Source organism: Ascaphus truei, chromosome 2, assembly GCF_040206685.1.
Source record: "Ascaphus truei isolate aAscTru1 chromosome 2, aAscTru1.hap1, whole genome shotgun sequence".
Classification (NCBI taxonomy): Eukaryota; Metazoa; Chordata; class Amphibia; order Anura; family Ascaphidae; genus Ascaphus; species Ascaphus truei.
This window is the reverse complement of record NC_134484.1, coordinates 438,295,902-438,314,736: the sequence shown is the minus strand read 5'-3', so window position 1 is coordinate 438,314,736 and position 18,835 is coordinate 438,295,902. Positions and strand designations below refer to the sequence as shown.

The 18,835-nt window shown below is 47.0% G+C and overlaps 1 protein-coding gene across 10 annotated transcripts in view; it reads right to left on the bottom strand.

The window, feature by feature from the left end:
• NCAPG2 (non-SMC condensin II complex subunit G2) overlaps window positions 1-6,434 on the bottom strand; it is a 73,578-nt gene extending 67,144 nt beyond the window's left edge. For 3 of the 10 annotated variants that reach the window (XM_075587834.1, XM_075587841.1, XM_075587844.1), the window contains exon 1: window positions 6,333-6,434. The gene's annotated coding sequence lies outside the window, so the exon portion shown is untranslated. The other 7 variants (XM_075587839.1, XM_075587836.1, XM_075587840.1 and 4 more) reach the window with 7 other exon arrangements.
• Window positions 6,435-18,835: the final 12,401 nt, after the last annotated feature.

The window sequence follows — 18,835 nt, the reverse complement described above, 5'->3', positions numbered from 1 at the left end:
GGGTATTTGTAACGGAATGGTTCCTGTACCAATATGGCTGCTAATGCAAGTCAACTGAGGATCACGTGATCTCTACGTTGTGGAATGACGTTCCTAAAACATGATGCTGCAAACCCTAGCACGCCACTCTTAGTGCTGAGCAGGAGGCTTCTGTTGCCATATGACAGGCTGTGAAGGTGCATTCATTTAAGTGTCATTGTTTCTGTACATTTAATGTAGTGTTTCTTCACCCCGTCCCCCCCCCCCCCAAAAAAGCTGTGTAGCCATCTGACCCCATGCTACTAAATTCCTCTGCCTAACATATAAGTCCTGATACCAGCGCAGGCAGTGTTAGCGTTAATCATGACCCTTGCTGCAGTAAGTAACTCCTAGTAGTTACAGGAGGGGTGGCCCACAGCCGAGGTACTGCCCACTTAACGGGAGCAAGACCTGGGACCCTCCCCTGGTAACAAAAAGGGGATGCAGTTCTCAATTTAGTGTTCTTCTGTTCTCTCCTCTCTGGGGGAAGAGTGGTTGTAGAGTTGGAGCAAGGGATCTGGTTCTGGCTCCTCCCTCAGGGGAGTGGGAGCTGATACCCCTTATCCCATCAGGGGGTAAGGGAAATATGAAGAGAATGGTGGGGCCTCAGGCTCCTTGGGTTGGCTCCAGGAACCCAGAAGATATCTATGATGTAAGAGAATAAAGGCCAGTTGTTTTACTCCTGCCCTAGGATGCAGTTATTCAGGGGGAGGGAAGAGAGTTTTACTGCAGGGACTGCACCTATCTATGATAGACCTTGGAGGATGGAGGCGCTGCACCAAAGAGAAAGAAGATAATATCCAAAAGCCTGTCCTATTTATCCCCAATACCATCGGCGGACGCTCAGAATCCTGAGAACCTTAGCAGCACTAAACCAGGTAGCAACTGCCAAATCTCCCATAGCAGGGGGAAAGGGTGTTATTAAATCAATGGTGTGTCTTACAATCGATGGCATCTTAGAATCAAGGAAATACATGAGAGTCTTAGTGACTGGAGGTTGGTGGTGCAGAATTACTGATCGGGTTGAAGCAGAAAAACATGAAATCTTATGGGGTTTTTTATTAGTTCTGTAGTATTAGAATAGAGACTGTTTTTTTGTTTGTATTCAACTCTTAATGCCATTTTAATTCGTTTTAAAGCATCCTTAGATTTCTATAGCAGATTTTAACCCACCTCTCAAGCAATGCAAGATCTTTCCCATTTGGGAAAATTTGTGGCAAATGTTCCCAGCAGTTTGAGCTGTAAACTGTAACAATAGATAACATTACCTTAGTTATATAAGGATACATTGTAGCTGCTGAGTTACACTGACTGAAGCAGCCTTTATGATAGGCACACAATCAGGATTTTGACAGATTTATAAGAGCACAAAACGATTCACAGCTTAGGTAAGAATGTAGAATTATACATTGTCACATGCTTTACATATAAAAATAATAATAAAAAAAGTTGGAAAGTAGCATTTACAGCTTTAAAGACTGTGCCATTATCGATTGATTCAGTTTCAAGTCTGCAATGGAAAAGATGACTCCAAAGTACATCAACCCGTGCGATGTCGGGTACTTTAGCTAGTCTTCAATAAAGTATGGAACAGTAAGCAGGTCCTATTCCATTAAAGTCTCAATATAAGCTTTCACCAATAACAAACAAACTACGTGGCCGTTTTAAAACATTGAAAATTAGTAATGTCACTGGAAATAATATAGTTATGCTAAACAACACACACAAGCAGATTCCCGTGTCTGAATTGTGGAGAGCAACTTTGTTTTTTGTTTTTACTCCTACTTATTTGTTTGTGTACCTGGAAATGTCAGAACCAAGGTGTGGACAGATCTGCATTGAACATCAACATCTTTGTTGATTTATTGAGAGGTTGCGTTTCCGCATAAAATAGGTGTCTTACACTTGTATAACATGTAAAAAACAAAACAAAAATTGTGAGGCGCTACTTATGAAGGTGAAAATATATATATATATATATATATATATATATATATATATATATATAAAAATCAAAAATATTGTGATAAATTACAAAAGTGCTCAAATATATTGAAAACTGGCAAACTTTGCTGCTCAACCCTCTTAGGAGAAGATCCAATTATCTCCTATCTGGAATGGTGTGGAGAAACTTGTGGGGAGCGCAGGTATCACCATAAACATGTAAGGGAAAAGAATAATAATAAAATAGTGTGGTATGTCTAAATAAACACAGCAACCTAAGCAGGAATCATGAATGGGAACTCACATTCTCCCAGTGGTAATACAGCCTTTGAATAGCAATAGATGCAGTGGGTAGATTCAGCAATGTGCAGGGGGGTCTTGCTTGTACACACTGCCTGATGGTGGCAGGACGAACCCTCAATGGAAATGAAATAAAGACAATTCTAGTGCAACACTGTATGTTCACTGAGTATATTGAAAAAGGCAATTGATATTGCACTTACATGATCAACATGTGCTTAGACACGTAAAAATTGATGCGCAGCATAGGTGTACTCCATCCACCCCACTCCCGAGGTCGCGTCGCGTCACTTCCGGTCCGGCCCGTCGCGTCACTTCCGGTTTCATCGGCGAACACAGAATGGATCCTCACGGGTTCTGGGGCTTGTATGGCACACTTCTGAACTGCTGCTGGTTCACTCAACGCGTTTCGCTGGCGTGGCAGCTTCGTCAGGAATCCTGACGAAGCTGCCACGCCAGCGAAACGCGTTGAGTGAACCAGCAGCAGTTCAGAAGTGTGCCATACAAGCCCCAGAACCCGTGAGGATCCATTCTGTGTTCGCCGATGAAACCGGAAGTGACGCGACGGGCCGGACCGGAAGTGACACGACGCGACCTCGGGAGTGGGGTGGATGGAGTACACCTATGCTGCGCATCAATTTTTACGTGTCTAAGCACATGTTGATCATGTAAGTGCAATATCAATTGCCTTTTTCAATATACTCAGTGAACATACAGTGTTGCACTAGAATTGTCTTTATTTCATTTCCATTGAGGGTTCGTCCTGCCACCATCAGGCAGTGTGTACAAGCAAGACCCCCCTGCACATTGCTGAATCTACCCACTGCATCTATTGCTATTCAAAGGCTGTATTACCACTGGGAGAATGTGAGTTCCCATTCATGATTCCTGCTTAGGTTGCTGTGTTTATTTAGACATACCACACTATTTTATTATTATTCTTTTCCCTTACATGTTTATGGTGATACCTGCGCTCCCCACAAGTTTCTCCACACTTGTATAACATACTTGGGACCCCTTCAAATAGATTGCTTATCTACTTTTAAGTAACCTGACATACTAACTCTCCGGTTGCTTTCCTCTATAGTAGTTGACTTCAGTGTCATTAATCCTGTATTCTGCCTTTGGATTTTTGTGACCAAAGTCCATTATTTTGTGCCATTATCAATTGCCTCCACTGTCAGACACATCACCATGACATCGACAAGACTAAATCCAGAGACCTGACCTTAACCCCTGCCTACCAACCTTTCAATGCATCTAACCCATAATCCAACCATAATACTGTAATGTTCCCATCCATCCAACACAAAGACATCCTAACAATTACTCTCTGCCCATACATATGTATACATGAAATATATATGAAATGCTCCATTCAGTAGGGCCCCGCTTCTCGGCGATCCGCATATACGGCGGTACAGAGAAGGGGGCCGCCATGTCTGCGCAGAACGGGTTAGCCAGGGGTCACGCATGCAGAAATTGCCGGTTTGCACATGCGCACACGCTGATAATCGCGGTTCCACTTTCCAGCGCTTTTCGCTTTGCAGCAGGCCCTTAGAACGGAACCCGCCGCATGCCCGGGGCCCTCCGTTATGTAACCCCACCATTGTTTTACTAACTAATGTACAGCGCCCTGGATAAGGGCACTATATAAAATGTGGTTATAAATAATGCAACGGCAAAACAAATATAAGCTTTGTGTCAAGATGCACTTTCCAGGAGCTCGATACATAGCTCTGTACACTGAGCTCCATAAAGACAATGGTTTTCTGGTCTATTAACAGTGTGCACATGCAATACACAAAAACTGATTTTATAAAGTAGACAAGTGGTTTTCAACCTGGCAGTTTCCTAAGAGTTTCCTTAGGGGGGGGGGGAAATGGCAACAGCAAACATTTTACTCTTCGCGACAAATTATTCCTATTTTGCAATATTTGAATTCAAAAAGGTTAAATATTATAATGCAATGTTATACATTATGTATTACATAAACAGCTCTTAAGTTCATTAAAGAAACTGAAACAGAATACTGCTGTAGTCCTTAAGTATATAGGATAAATGGAATGGGGTTCCTCAGTCACAATATTATAGGCACGCAGAAGGGCTCATTTTAAAGCTGTATTCCCACTAGTCTTTTTAATATTCCAATCTGAAAACATTATGCCTACAAACATGAACAACATACAGTACGTCTTCTACATAATTGTTTCACTACCAAAACAAACAAGGACTCAAATAAAAGAATAAGCCTGGCTGCTGTCAAAACCAATCTAGATGCTGACAAGGCATGGAGTTGGACTCATGTTCTGTAACCTGCCAAAACGAGCTAAAAAACATATAGAAAGAGAAAATATTTCATGTTTGTATTTCCAGTCGTTTTTAAACCCCTTGTCACTGGCAGAGGAACAGTAACACGACAGTGACAATACTGCCAGCCAAGTCGTAGGGCTGGAGCACACACCGCGCTACACGACGTTCACCCGCTTTCGTGCTCGCATTCATCACCGACCCCTGGCGGCCAATGGCAGTGTTCATTGTTGAAACTACCATTGGCTGCCAAGCACGGCGTCGTCGCTGCTTCTGTAACTGGAGTCTTTCAAAAGTGTGATTCCCGGCTGCAGCAGCGCGACGTCAGTTTCAGCAGCCAATGTCCAGACGTTTTCATTGATTGGCTGCTGAAATTGGGACAGGGGACTGTGCGCAATAGGAGCTGGGGCAGAGGAAAAAAAAAAAAAGATTACTATTTGCTTTTACCCCCAATCCCCGCTGCACATTATACACGACATGATTATCCTGTGACTGTGTGATTATTTGTCAGTGACCTATGTCTCAGGCAATCACAGGCTGTCACACACAACTTTATTGCAGCCCCTTGTTTTGGGGAGAGGGGGGTCTCTGTTGCTTGAGATGCCGAGAGGGACCCTGGCTTCCTGCTCCCTTAGCGATCATTATCATCAACGTGCGCGTCACGTGGGGGTGTGGTGTGTCGGATCATTCCGTTTGCTGGGGATGATCACACATCGCCCAGCAGACGGAGGCGCACGCAGCGTCGTGTGCTCCAGCCCATAGGCCTGGGACATAGTAGCTTCAGCCTCGCTGAGCCGGGCTGAGCCGCGCTGAGCAGATGCACTAACCCCCTGCATCTGTCATCAGCGCGGCTATAGTTTCCCCTTCCGCATGCGTGCTGATGCGTGCGGAGGCTCAGAAACTTTGCCGAGACAGGCAAGTTTAAAATGTGCCGCTCTGGGAAGCGGATCCAATGGGAGCGAGGGAATAGCCCCGCCTCACCTCCTGACATGCCTCCGCTCCGCCTCCGCCTCGCCCCCAGAGCGCGCTCACTGCCTCGCCTGCCAGGACAGGAAAAAGCTCCATTTTGAGCAGGCGAGGCAGAGCAGGAGCGCGGCTGAACCTATGTCCCAGGCCATAGGCTGCATCCCCGCTAGTGCTGAGCGGGCGGCGCTTGCCGCTTAACTTACATATAAATATGTATGTTCCCACTCACGTGGCGCGCGCTCATGCGCAGGCACACGCCCACCTGCGCTCACCAAAACAAAACAAAAAATCTGACTTCCCCGCTCGCTCAGCCGGCCCGCAATGCCGCCTCTCCCTTCCCCCGCGCTTGCGTAAATCAGAGGACACGCGGCGCTCATGCTTGGAGCGCTCCCCAAGCATGAGCGTGCTCAGCGCCAGCGGGGACTCAGCCACACAAATACAGGTCACAGCACGCAGCCTTTCCATTATGTTAGTGTGCTTGTGCTGAATCTTTAATAACACAGAGACCTTCGGGAGCTAGATGAGAATATCTCATGCAAACGGGAGGCTGGTTTTGTCCCAGGATTCAAACTCCCAGGAAGACTCCCTCGTGAAAAAAATGAAATTATTTTTTCTTTCATCAAAATTCTCTCTCATACATGTAGTGTATGATCAATGTGAGATATATAACCCTCCGGTCAACCCTCTTTGTGACAGGGGCTGCTACATGTTGGGAGGCGTAGGGCGCCGGCACAAAAGGGCTTCTGTCCTCAGTGCGGGCGGCTGCTGCCAGGTCTCGGCTGTGACGCACTTACCGTACCCGCAGCTCGTAACGATCCGGCCCAACAGCGCTTCGCGCGCCTTCTCTCGTTCAAACTTGAGCCGCGAGCCCGCCCGCAGTTGTTTCCGGATGTGCGTCATCACACAGGAAACACGTTGCTCTCTCCGCCTGACGTTCGCCGGCCTCTTTTTTTTTGTTTCCATGACAACGCCCAAGCTCAGCACTTTACAGAGCTGTTAGGAGTTCGCCAGCCCCAGACTACAGTATGACACTAATGTTTCTCAATACCCCAGCTAGTCACAGTTTCGCCTATAAGGGAAGCATTGTGTGCTTGATAAAGCATTGGTTATTCCTAAAGCCTGACCTGAGGTGTCCTGAGAAGGGAGAAACACTGGCAGATGCAATGTTGAGGGTAAAAAAAGAAAAAATGTTGGTGCACAGTGACATTTTTTTTTTTTTTATTATCACGGTCATATTTATTTATTTATTTATTTTACAAAAGATATGTTGATGATCTACTATTTATTTGGGAGATATGTTGATCTACTATTTATTTGGGTTCGGGATGGTAGTGCACTTTTGTTGTTGGTAGCGACAATTAATAATAATAGTAATAACTTATAATTTACACACAAGCACAATAATCACCACATTCACTTTCTAATTTTGTATTTACATAATGATATGGACTGTAATATACAGACAGGTGTATATCGTAAGATTAATTAACGTAATACTTTTTTGAGAGCGAGCAGGGACCATCCTCGATCTCTCCTAAGGCCTCGGACATGGTTGTCCTTCTATGGACGCAGCCTTAGGCGCTTATGCGCTGACCCGTGCTGAGGCGCGCTTACGCTCGGCACTTAGCCCCTGCAGCCGCAATGAGAGCGGCTTTAGCAGGGGCTCGCTTATGCTTCCGCAAGCGTGCGGAAGCGTAAGTCTTAGCAAAATTTCAAATTTTCGCGCTTGCCGGAGTGCAGGGCCGGTCACGTGAGCGGTTCGCCCGATGAGGGCGAACCAGCTCCGTGACGTCACTGGCCCGCCCCCCGACACGCCCCCGGACGGCGTCAATCAGCCTAAGGCTGCGTCCATAGAAGGACAAGCAGCGCTGAGCTGTGCGAACGCTCCGCGCTAAGCTCCTGTATCCTCAATGAGGATGTCTTTAGGAGGGGGCTCACGCGAGCGTCCGCAGGCGTGCTGAGGAGTTGGATTTTTCAGCCAACAGTCACGTTGTTTTTCAGCGTGCTGCCGGCTGAAAACATCCAATCAGCGTGAAGCAGCGTCAACATCACGGCGCCGTGACGTTGACGTCAGTGCGTCGCGGGCGATTGGCCCAGCGACGTCACTGCCCCGCCTCCCCCCACCACCCGATCGCGCCCGCTGGCTCGCCTGCATGTGCATGAAATCGCACAGCTTCAGCAGGCGAGCCTCAGCGTCAGGGTGTTTCAGCACTGCTCCCCCCCTCTATGGACGCAGCCTAAGAGATATCCCCATGGGACTGAGACGAATCCAGGGATCTCTCCTCTTGGTTCATTGTGAAGAAAATGGGGGTAATCAGCGCATTAATAAAGGCAGTGTGCTCGGCTGGTTACCCCTATTTCGTATTGGGTGAGGAAGGGGTTAATTTTATATGCTGTTCCCATGTACCATTCTCCCCTCTATGCATTGTTGTCCCCTTTTTGCAGGCTAGTCGCTACCTGCAGTGTTGAATAACAGGAGTCGTTCCATTAAGACTGCTAATTTAGGAACGGAGTGAGCCAGCACCCTGATTTTTGGTGTGCCACCTCAGTGTAACCCCCCAAGCACACACATATTAAAAATATAACTTTGTCATGAGTGAAACATATATTTTTGATGAACTGCCTTTCTGTTGCAGTTTTAAAATGTACAGGCAGGATGCTATTGTTTCTGCCTGCCTTTGTAATGCATTACGGAACAAATGGTATGCATACATGAGCCCCCTGTGGAGGCGATGCCTATGGGTCTGGGGGATGAAAGACCCCAGAGTCTTAATGTGTCACTTAATCAGGAGGTTTCTGAGTAGCAGATCCTGTTACTCATCCTGGATATTTCACACCTTGGGACCACACTACAGACATTGCGTCCTCAGAAATGAGTGGCCCCTTTTTACTCAGCAGTGCTACCAAGCTGCTTACTGAGCATGCTCAGAGTTACCTGGGCTGGCTGTAGGATTTGCCCACGTCACATGGCAGGTTCTGATAGGAGGAAGATAATTCCTTGCCAATGGGATGAGGCTAATGTAAAACTCCAATGGCCCCTGTCCTTAAAGAGGACTGTAACCTGCATTCCTGTGTTGTTGTTACCTGATTTCTTCAAGCGGATAAAATCTAAGTACAGCGGCTACGATTCCAGAACGCAAGGGGTTAAAAACATCGCAACAAGGAAACTAGCCCTGCTTCAGGATTTCGTTAGCCCTGGGGATTCCAGAACGAAATCCAAAGAACCAGAAAAGACTTTGCACTTTCACAGAAGGATTAGGCTGGCAATTTGCGCCCTTGCAAAAGGACTACATTTTAAAAGACAATCTTCTGATGCTTTGCACCTTTCTGGACATTATCCCCTGTTCCTATACCAGTAAGTGTAATTATTACGTGTATTCTGCAGTTGTTGTGTGTTTGCCTATCAAGGGAATAAATCTCTGTTCATTTTGCTCAACTTGTTCTGCTCAATTGGGATCCACAAAATATAAATGTGTTATTAAGTGCGTCCATCGTGACATTCATACATAAGGGAGATATCAAACTATATGTAACCCCCTCTTATTTCTAGAACCCAGACTGATACCTAGTTCTGAGGTGAATACCTGAGGCCTTTATTTCTAAGCGATATGCCACACATGGCTTAAGGTTAGACAACGGGAAATAAATACACTGCATGTAAGATATTACCGATTTTATATAATAGATAAGTACTTGATAACCTTGTGATCCTTAACAAAGGATCAATACACTTCAAAATACAGTACATCAGCATAAACACTATACATAAACACTGCACAGGTGTATGTCAGTGTGTCGGCCACCAAATTTGGGGTATCTGAGCTTATGTGATGGTGCCGCATTTTGTTGAAGATCTTTAATGTAATAAAGTGGAGCAGGCCTGTATTTTGCAAAGATACTTCAGTACCACTTTAACTGCAACCATTGAGGGTCTCCTCCGATAGCTCTTGAAACTCTGTGTGGCTTCCCGGTCAGGATCTGCTGGGCCCCTCGCCACGAGGTACTGTACTGCTCTCCCTCTAATAGCTCTCTATCAGTGGAACGCAGCCTGGCCCTGAGTCACACTGATCGAGCCTGAAGGCATTCAGGCTCATGCTAATCTGACTCACGTGTCATGTCCACCCATTTTATAGGCTCCTCTCCCTCTTAGTCCCTACTCAAGCACCTGTACCTCCGAGACTCTATGTACCTCTGTGCCTCCGCAAAGTGATTCTAAGTTGGGGACATCAGTCCAAGTTTGTCGTCCACCCTGGAGTAAAGAAAATATCCAAATATTTATGACGCACCGTCTTGTGGTCAAAGATTCTTAGTGATATCAAAGATTTTGTAGCCGCTTGGGCTACTTGTGCTCAAACCAAGGTGCACAGAGCCCTTCCCTGCGGCCTACTCCAACTACTGCCAATTCTTGATCGGACTTGGAACTATGTGGCTATGGACTTTATTGTTGAACTACCACCTTCCAGAGGAATGACACCCTCTAGATTTCCAGCAGTGTACCTCAAGCTCAAGGAACCACAGGGCCTCTGGACACACGTCCACATCTCTCTTGAAAGCGGGCACCCTGCAGAAGACACATGCTGATAAATGTAGACGACTACCTTCTCCCTTTAAGGAAGGGGATCGGGTTTGGCTCTCCACCAGAAACATGTGCCTAAAGCTACCATCAGCCAAACTCGGTCCCAAATTCATTGGGCTTTACAGGATTTTAAGGCAAATCAATCCAGCAGCCTTTAAGTTGGAACTTCCAGCCAGCCTGATAATATCTCCTGTCTTTCATGTTTCCTCAGGCCCTACATCCAAAATGATTTTTCCCCCTCCAAAGTCCTGTCATGGCGGAAGGTCAGGAGGAATTTTAAATTTAATGCCCGTTGGATTCCCGGATCTCTCGTAGCAAGCTCGACCACTTGGTGTATTGGAGGGGTTATGGTCCAGAGTAAAGATCTTGAGTGGGTTCCAAGGACATCCAAGCCCCGTCTTTGGTCCGAGGTTTCCGAAAAAAAATTCCCCTCAAACCAGCCTTGAATCTCCCAGAGCTCGCTCCTCAGGGAGGGGTATACTATAAAGCTTTGGTACAGTTGGTGCCTAAACTGAAGCACAAGTGACCATCTTGCTTCCTAGCTATTTCTGTCATCACTTCCATCCACACTGAAACAACAGTGGCCATATTGGATACTGGCATTCTGCCTTTCTCCAGGAATTTGCCACAGCATGGTTTCTTGTTTGTTCTTACTAGACTCCAGCGTTCCTCTTTGTTTGAATCCAGCCTTGATCTCTGCCTGTGACTCTAACTCTGATCCTTTGCTGCCTGCCTTGACCTCAGCCTATGACCCCAACTCCACACCTTTGCCGCCTGTCTTTATCCCAGCCTGTGAACCTGACTTCGCTATACTCACTTCAGGACTCTGTCTCACGGTTCAGGTCAGTGATTTGATATCCTGCCTCAGCCTTGTGGGTCCGCTTCCTGTCTTGAGATGAGCACTGTTACAAGGAGCCACCCAGAATGCGGGTATACCAAAGTGCGTTTATCTATTAAGACCTTGATCAACACTACCACAATGTACTGCTTTCCTTAGTAAGGGCAATTGGATGCCAACCAATTAACCAGGATTAAATGAGACCCATAGTACATAGATTAAAAAGCATGGGGGTGCCTATTATGGGCTCCACCAGTCATTAGATGACTTTATGTTAAGGGTTACCATGATTCGGTACTTCCTCTCTCAATTGCCCACAGGCTAATTCTACATACAATGTACCAAATCATACTCCTGATTGAGTTCAATGGGATGCATCGTCCCAAGTTTTGGGATCCAATAAGCTTTACGTCTTTTTAGATGTTTCACCCAGTCACCCCCTTGGGACACCTTCATTACCTTCTCAATCACCTGGTATCTTAGTTGACAAATTCCATGTCCAGCATGTAAGAAATGTGCAGATACTGGGAGGTCAGTCATTTTACGCTAGATTTATGTTGGGTAATGCGGTGTTTGATTTTGCAAATGGTCTCCCACACATATGCAAATGCACAAGGACATTTCATCAAATAGATCGCAAAATCAGTATTGCAAGTGTGGTACCACTGAATCATAAATTTAGCCCCCATACAGGGATGTGTAAAAAATTCCCTATTTGTCAAATTATTACACTGGGTGCAACCTAAACATGGATAAGTACCAAACATCTGGGGTTCTAAGAAATGTATTTTGATTTTTCCCTGAACTCAAATCAACTCTAACCAGCTTATCTCTAAGATGTTATGACTTACTATAGACCATAAGTGATGATGCCACACTCAACTCCCTCGGGGATGAATACAGGTGCAAAATGGACCAATTTTTCCTAAGGACCATGAGACTCAATGAATTGTATGGGCTTACAAATGGTAATCTTTTATTCGTAGCTCTTGCTATTTCCTCAAGTATTTGTCTTGATCTAATAAGCTCAGTTCGGTATCCTCTCTTTTTCAAAATGGGAGTAAAGGTGTGCTAAAGCTTAGCACCCTTTTGTGGATCTGGGCCAATGTAGCCTACAATGTTTGTAAATGTAATTTCCCACAAAGTTATTTCAAAGGTGCAGGACTGTAATTCAGTATTTCTGTTCTTGATTACACTACGTTATCGATTGTGAATATATAGGAGAAGGCTTAAATATCTGTTTAGGTTTACTCTGGAGGAAACTTACCTGTAGTTCACTGGAATATGTAGAGAAATAATCACTTGTTTCCTTCATGGAAATTATGTTACTTAAATAGGTTTGTTTACATCAGCAAATGGCAAACTCTGATAGGTAAAGCACTGGGTTAATACAGACTTTTTTACTCTAACAAGTGCAGATGACAGCACAGATGGAGTAGAAATAATTAGCATGAAATGGCGCTGATGCAGAGACAGAGAACCCCAGGGACAACAAGATACGGGAAATCTCACAACAGAGGAGAATATCAGATGAAAGTGAGGTGATATGTAATGAGCCGTAAATAAAAATAATTGTCTAGTGAGCAAACGCATATGGAATGTAGACGTAAACGTTTATACATAAAAATAATAGTTAATGGAAAATTATTGTTTTGCTTGATTTCCACAAATGAAGTCTAAACTTGTGTAACACACTTTTGGTGGCTCTCAGTGTACAAACTTCCTACACACAACCGTCTAGGAATAACGCGTTTCGGAAATAGTTCCTTCTTCAGATTTATGCCGGCTGCGTGCACATCTCTTGTTCTTATACCATGTTCAATGGATTACACAGCTGATAGTGTACCATCTAACATGGGCGACCGCAAAAATTTTTTCGGAGGGGGCAGAATTTTAACGGCCAGTGCCCGGCGTGAAAGTGGTGGTGAGTGCACTGTGGTGAGCGAGCCCGACCAGCATAAGGAGGGTTCTCCCCCCGAGAAAATGTTGAAATAAAGAGTGGGCAAATTGTGCATTTTCAAGCAAATTTGAGAAAGCTTGAAAGTTAATAAAGCAATTGTGAAAGTGTAGTTATGACATCAAAAAAGAGCAGCTACTTAGGGTTGCAGGATCTGGTGGGTGCCTAGAGAACTTGCCATGTCACTCTGGCGCTTAAGTGCAGAAATTCCAGCCGTACTTCTACTTTTTAAGGCTGCTTCTCTGCGCAGGATCCTCCGACATGATGTGTGCCAGGTGGGGCACAAGAAAAAGAAATGGTGATCACTAAATACTCTGTTCATCACCGGGCTGGCGGAATTGAATAAACTGTGGGTTGTAGATGAGCTGCAGGAGTTGAAAAATCCTTTTAAAGTTCTCCTGCTAGGAGATCCAAGCTATCCTTGTGTAGCCCTGGTAAGAAATTGGGCTATAGTTCTATCCTCCTCCTGGTATAATCCCTGGTAAGGGCAGGTTGCCAGGAGTTATCATGGGTTTCCCCCACTTCAAGCACTTGTCCTGAGTGGTTGAGGTAGATCACCTGACCCTGTGTCAAAGCAAGAGACACAGGGGCGGTGCCTGATGATATCATAAAAGAGCAATGCACTTCCTATTTAGAGGCACAAGAAGTGTGTGTTCTGTCGGTCTGACAGTAGTTAGAGTGAGTTAGGTTCCTGAGGAGTAGGGCCTAGTGAGTTATAGGTGGACCAAATACCTCTCACCCTGGTTAGGTGGTGAGGGAAGAGTTAGCCCCACTCTTGGTGGCCCTTGGGGTCCAGAGTGGAGGCAGGGAACATCTGAAGGGAGAATAGCTAGTGTACTGTATTGATTAACTGTACCTGCTGTTGCTGAGAGAATAAAGAGCCAGCTGATAAACTACTGAGTGTTGTGAGACTGGAAACTCTCATCCCTGTGGAGGGGATTCTGCGGTAGGGATTCCACCCCGCATCCCTGGGGCTTACTGCAGAGGGAGGCGCTGCACCATTGATCCAAGACGAAGGCATCCACCCCAGTAACCTGTTCCTGTTGTCCCCCATGTCATCGCGGGAGACTCAGGCCCACCTGTTGCCAGCAGGTATGCACCACACAGAGACATATAGCCAGACCCCAGAACACCTTAGGGGACCTGATCTGCGATTAGGGGGGGGGCATGGGCTATAATTGGAGGCGCTGCTGAGATAAACAGGACAGGTTTTCAGCGAAGCAGAGCTGAAAGATGTATGTACACTTTCAGAGCAAGGGCTGCAGAAGGATGGGCATTTTTGCAGACTAGGGGTAGTCAGGAGAGACAGTCCTCTCGCACAGTACACCCTAGGAGGGTGATGTAAATTTGGATAAAGTGGCTATAGCTGTTCTAGTCGCCTTGAGGCACATAGTGTAGGATTCCTGTGGGGGTAGCCTGTTAACTAGGTCAGGGACTTCAGCAAAGTAGGTTGACGCCCAGTAGTTAGGAATGCCAAGAACACTAGCCAGAATCCAGAAAACACACCACAGAGTGCTTATAATGAACCGTCAGCGAGTGCGGTGTACAAGGAGAGAGTTCTGCTTAGCCTGGGGTATGCCATGCGTTATATTCATAGGTTAGAGCACCATTAAGTGTAGTAAGTGTCTAGGAACGAGTTACACTATAGACACAGAGTAGCGCTATTGTGGGCTTAGAGGGCTCACTAAAGATGGCGGCGAGAGATAAATGTGCTCTGCGGGGCATGGAGGAGGTTAAAATGGCGACAGCTGCGTCATTCACTGCAACGTGTGTTGCAGCCAATCCAAAATGGTGACTCCCACCAAGCCTAGATCGCACACGTGCTGCGTGCAAGCAGGCTGTAAGAGAAATATGGCGAGAGATGTGCAGGGGTTTGGCGCCAAACCCAGATCCCCAGCCAAAAGAAGGGAGCGGCACGAAAACTGTAGACGCACCCACCTGTGCAGTGACTGGCTGACGGATGAAGCCACGTCACACAAAGAGAGAGAGTGCCTTCCTCTTGTTTCCACCAGAGGGAGGGGGCACATTGCGAACCAATCCCAACAGTCCTCCCCAGCGGAAGGAGGGACAGGAAGTGAGGCTGAGGAACTTCACTTCTGCTTGAGTGGTGAAGGAGAAGGAGCTAAGTGTGAAACCAGCAAGCTGAGCGAATCAACCCCCACGCAAAAGATAGCTGACCTAAGCGTAACCACTTATCAGCTTCCAGGAGGCTTCCTGGTTGTGGAGGTTGATGGCCAAGAATACCTGCGGTGCCTGTGTGTCCAATGCAGGTCACCCAGACCAGCCCCAAGTACAACAGCACGGTGCCAACAGTGTGGCACGTTCTAACTCTGGCCTATCGAGCCATGCCCTACAATAAAGACACCGCGAGATGCCTCTCCATCGACGCTGATCGAGATAGAGGAGGCGGAGGCGAAGGCTGCTCTGGTCCCATATGTCACCCCTGCGGTAGGGACCCAGGCCCAGCCACCAAGAGATGTCCCGACGGAGGAGAGCGCGACCGCAGTGGAGGTACCGGAACGGGCCCGTTTCGTACCCATACCCATTGGCGGTGCCACAAGGACTCAAGGTGATTCCCCAAGCGGAGGAGCCGTTGCAGTCCTCGTCGGATGAGACAGACAGCCTGTCATCGGTGGTGATGCGCCGGCTGGTGGACCACCCTAGCTGTAAAGAAGAAGTTCCGCTTACCCCTGAGATGGAGCAGACGAGTCCGGAGACCCCCCGACGGCGAGTGCTGGTGCGGCCTGAAAGCGTAGAAGTCCCACGGCCGTGGCGACTCCGAGTGCGGCGGAGATGGGATTCGAGACGACTCCGGAGGAACCGCAGAGCATCGCAAGACAGCGGAGCGGTAAGAGGACACCAACACCCCCTTATTCCCGCCAGGTGAAGGATGAACCTGTGGAGAGAGAAGGGCTTGAGGCCTACCTGCCCATCCGCGACCCTGATGGTCCACCACCGCCCCTTCTGGTCCTCGACGCACTTCCGGTGCAAGACCAAGGAGCGGATGGAGATTCCGCGATGACCAGCGATGACGTCACTTCCGGGTCAGACTGGCGCAGAGGCCCGGAAGCTTTGATTGCTTCAATAAGGACAGTTGGGCTGGAACATGCGTTCGAAGAGTTTAAAGCCCAAGTAGCCAAGCGAGGAGCCCGAAGTGCTGCCTAAAGAGCCAGTAAGAAAATACCTACAGGTCGTGGTATCGCCCGACTCAGAGACACTGTAAAGGACTTTGGCAATCCTATGGTCTCCGCCCCTAGCGCCATTGCCCCGGCCACTGCCCCGTCACGTGTCGTGCCACCGGGTCCTAGTGGGAGTAAGCTGGATAAGACGCCCAAATTTTCAACTGATAGGCGGGATTGGGTGGCAAGTGATGAGGGTTCTGATGGGGAGATACCATTGTCAAGTGTTGTACATGTACCTAACCCCACTGTGTTTAATCCTGTTCCTAGAGGTAGAGCCCGAGGGTCCCACTCTACTGCAAAAGCGGGTCCCGTAAGTCCCAAACCACCTAAGATCAACCCCACGGTCTATAAGAATGTCCTTAGAGGTAGGCGTAAAGGCTCGCACTCTACAGAGGCAGCGACATCCGGTGTATCTTCCAGAGCAGAGTCTGAGGAAGGTATGAGTGTGTCATCCTCATATGAGCACCGAGATAAATGGTGGGCACCATTATTCACCGGGTATCATGAGGGGATGGACTGCACCAGATTTGTGTTAATCAAGAAAGATACTGTAGATCACTGGTGGGACGTAGGCACCTATTCTCCACAGGAGGTTGCCGACGAGTTAGATAACAGGTGGAGAGAAATTATGCAAAAAGTTATTACCCCCAAAGGCTCATCTATTCTGTACGATGATATTGCGCCTGAGGAGCCAAAGTTTTGGGTACTGCCAGGAAAGGCTGGGAACCGGGAACCTTATTAAGTTAAGTAGGGCAGACAGAGCCATAGCGGCGAGATACCGGCAATCTCATGGATATGAGTTTCCATACGTGCCAGAGCCAATAATGCAGGAGATCGAGGACCAGAGAGACACCTGGCTCAGAGATGCAGTCCTTGAGCACGTGAGGATTAAGTTTGGTAGCGCTACCTACATACGGGAGGATAAAATATGTTCTGTGATAAAGGCTTGGAGTACAGGCAGGAATATATTTATGCATAACATTCTGTACAGACCGGAGAATGGGCCTGTACAACCCTTCTTTGTTAAAATAGTGGATCACAATGGGCGGGAAGTGAAGAAGCCTGATCCCCGTCATTACTATTGAGTTAGGGTTCTCCATGTTGGGCGTTCCTACTGTGTTATGTCGCCATTATGGGTGTTACAGTCTAGTGTACACAATTTACTAATTATGTTTTGTATGTTCACAGATTGTTCACCTGCAGGATGGTCCAGCAAATTAGGTCCAAGTGGGGACCATTGGATTCCACCTGAGGGAGAGTGTAGCCCTGGTAAGAAATGGGGCTGTAGTTCTATCCTCCTCCTGGTATAATCCCTGGTAAGGGCAGGTTACCAGGAGTTATCATGGGTTTCCCCCACTTCAAGCACTTGTCCTGAGTGGTGGTTTCAAAGCAAGAGACACAGGGGCGGTGCCTGCTGATATCATAAAAGAGCAGTGCACTTCCTATTTAGAGGCACAAGAAGTGTGTGTTCTGTCAGTCTGACAATAGCTAGAGTGAGTTAGGTTCCTGAGGAGTAGGGCCTAGTGAGTTATAGGTGGACCAAATACCTCTCACCCTGCTTAGGGGGTGTGGGAAGAGTTAGCCCCACTCTGGGTGGCCCTTGGGGTCCAGAGTGGAGGCAGGGAACATCTGAAGGGAGAATAGCTAGTGTACAGTATTGATTAACTGTACCTGCTTTTGCTGAGAGAATAAAGAGCCTGCTGATAAACTACTGAGTGTTGTGAGACTGGAATCTCTCATCCCTGTGGAGGGGATTCTGCAGTAGGGATTCCACCTGGCATCCCTGGGGCTTACTGCAGATGGAGGCACTGCACCATTGAACCAAGACGAAGGCATCCACCCCAGTAACCTGTTCCTGTTGTCCCCCATGTCATCGCGGGAGACTCAGGCCCTCCTGTTGCCAGCAGGTATGCACCACACAGAGACATATAGCCAGACCCCAGAACATCTTAGGGGACCTGATCTGCTATTAGGGGGGGGAGCATGGGCTATACTTGCATAATGCATAGTTATATTGGTAAGATGAGATTTGTGTACTTCAAATAACTCACCTACAATGCACTATTTATTGAACACAGCTCTGTATGCAGTACTAGAAACTTGAAAAAGGAAAAGTGTATGTGTGTGGCACACAGTGTGGGTGGGTGGGTATATATACTTCTAATCAAAAAAAGACCCTTCAGTACTGCAAAACCAACTCTTTTTCAAAAAAGCAAGGAAAACAGAATGTTTTCTTTATATAACCCTCACCCAATAGGGTTTCCCCTTGGTGGCATGCTTCATCATTGGGTCCATCCCGTTCCGCTGCGGAACGGGGCGTGGTGCGACCTACGAGCTATGTGGGAGCACTTATTAGTATGACTGTACACACACACACAATATATATATACTGTAGTGCCAGATTTCACTTGCCACAGCACTGGATTGCACTCACAGCAGCAGATTGCACCCAAAACACTTGCCACACAGCCCCAGTTATAACTCCACAGCACTTGCCTTAGCATTGGATGGCATCCACATCATTCACCAGATATAATCCCACATCTTCGGCTCCCCCGTTTTTCTGAGTGCTTGCTTGCTTTCCCTCGTTTTTCACTGTCTGCTTCTCCTTGCTTTTTCAACCACACAAGACACAGCGCAGGGTTTTTTCTATCATGTGCTCCCTCTCTCTCCCCATCTTTCTTTTTCCATCCATAGTAGCATCATGCTCCTTTGTCTCTCTTTTGCTGTATCTATTTTACTTT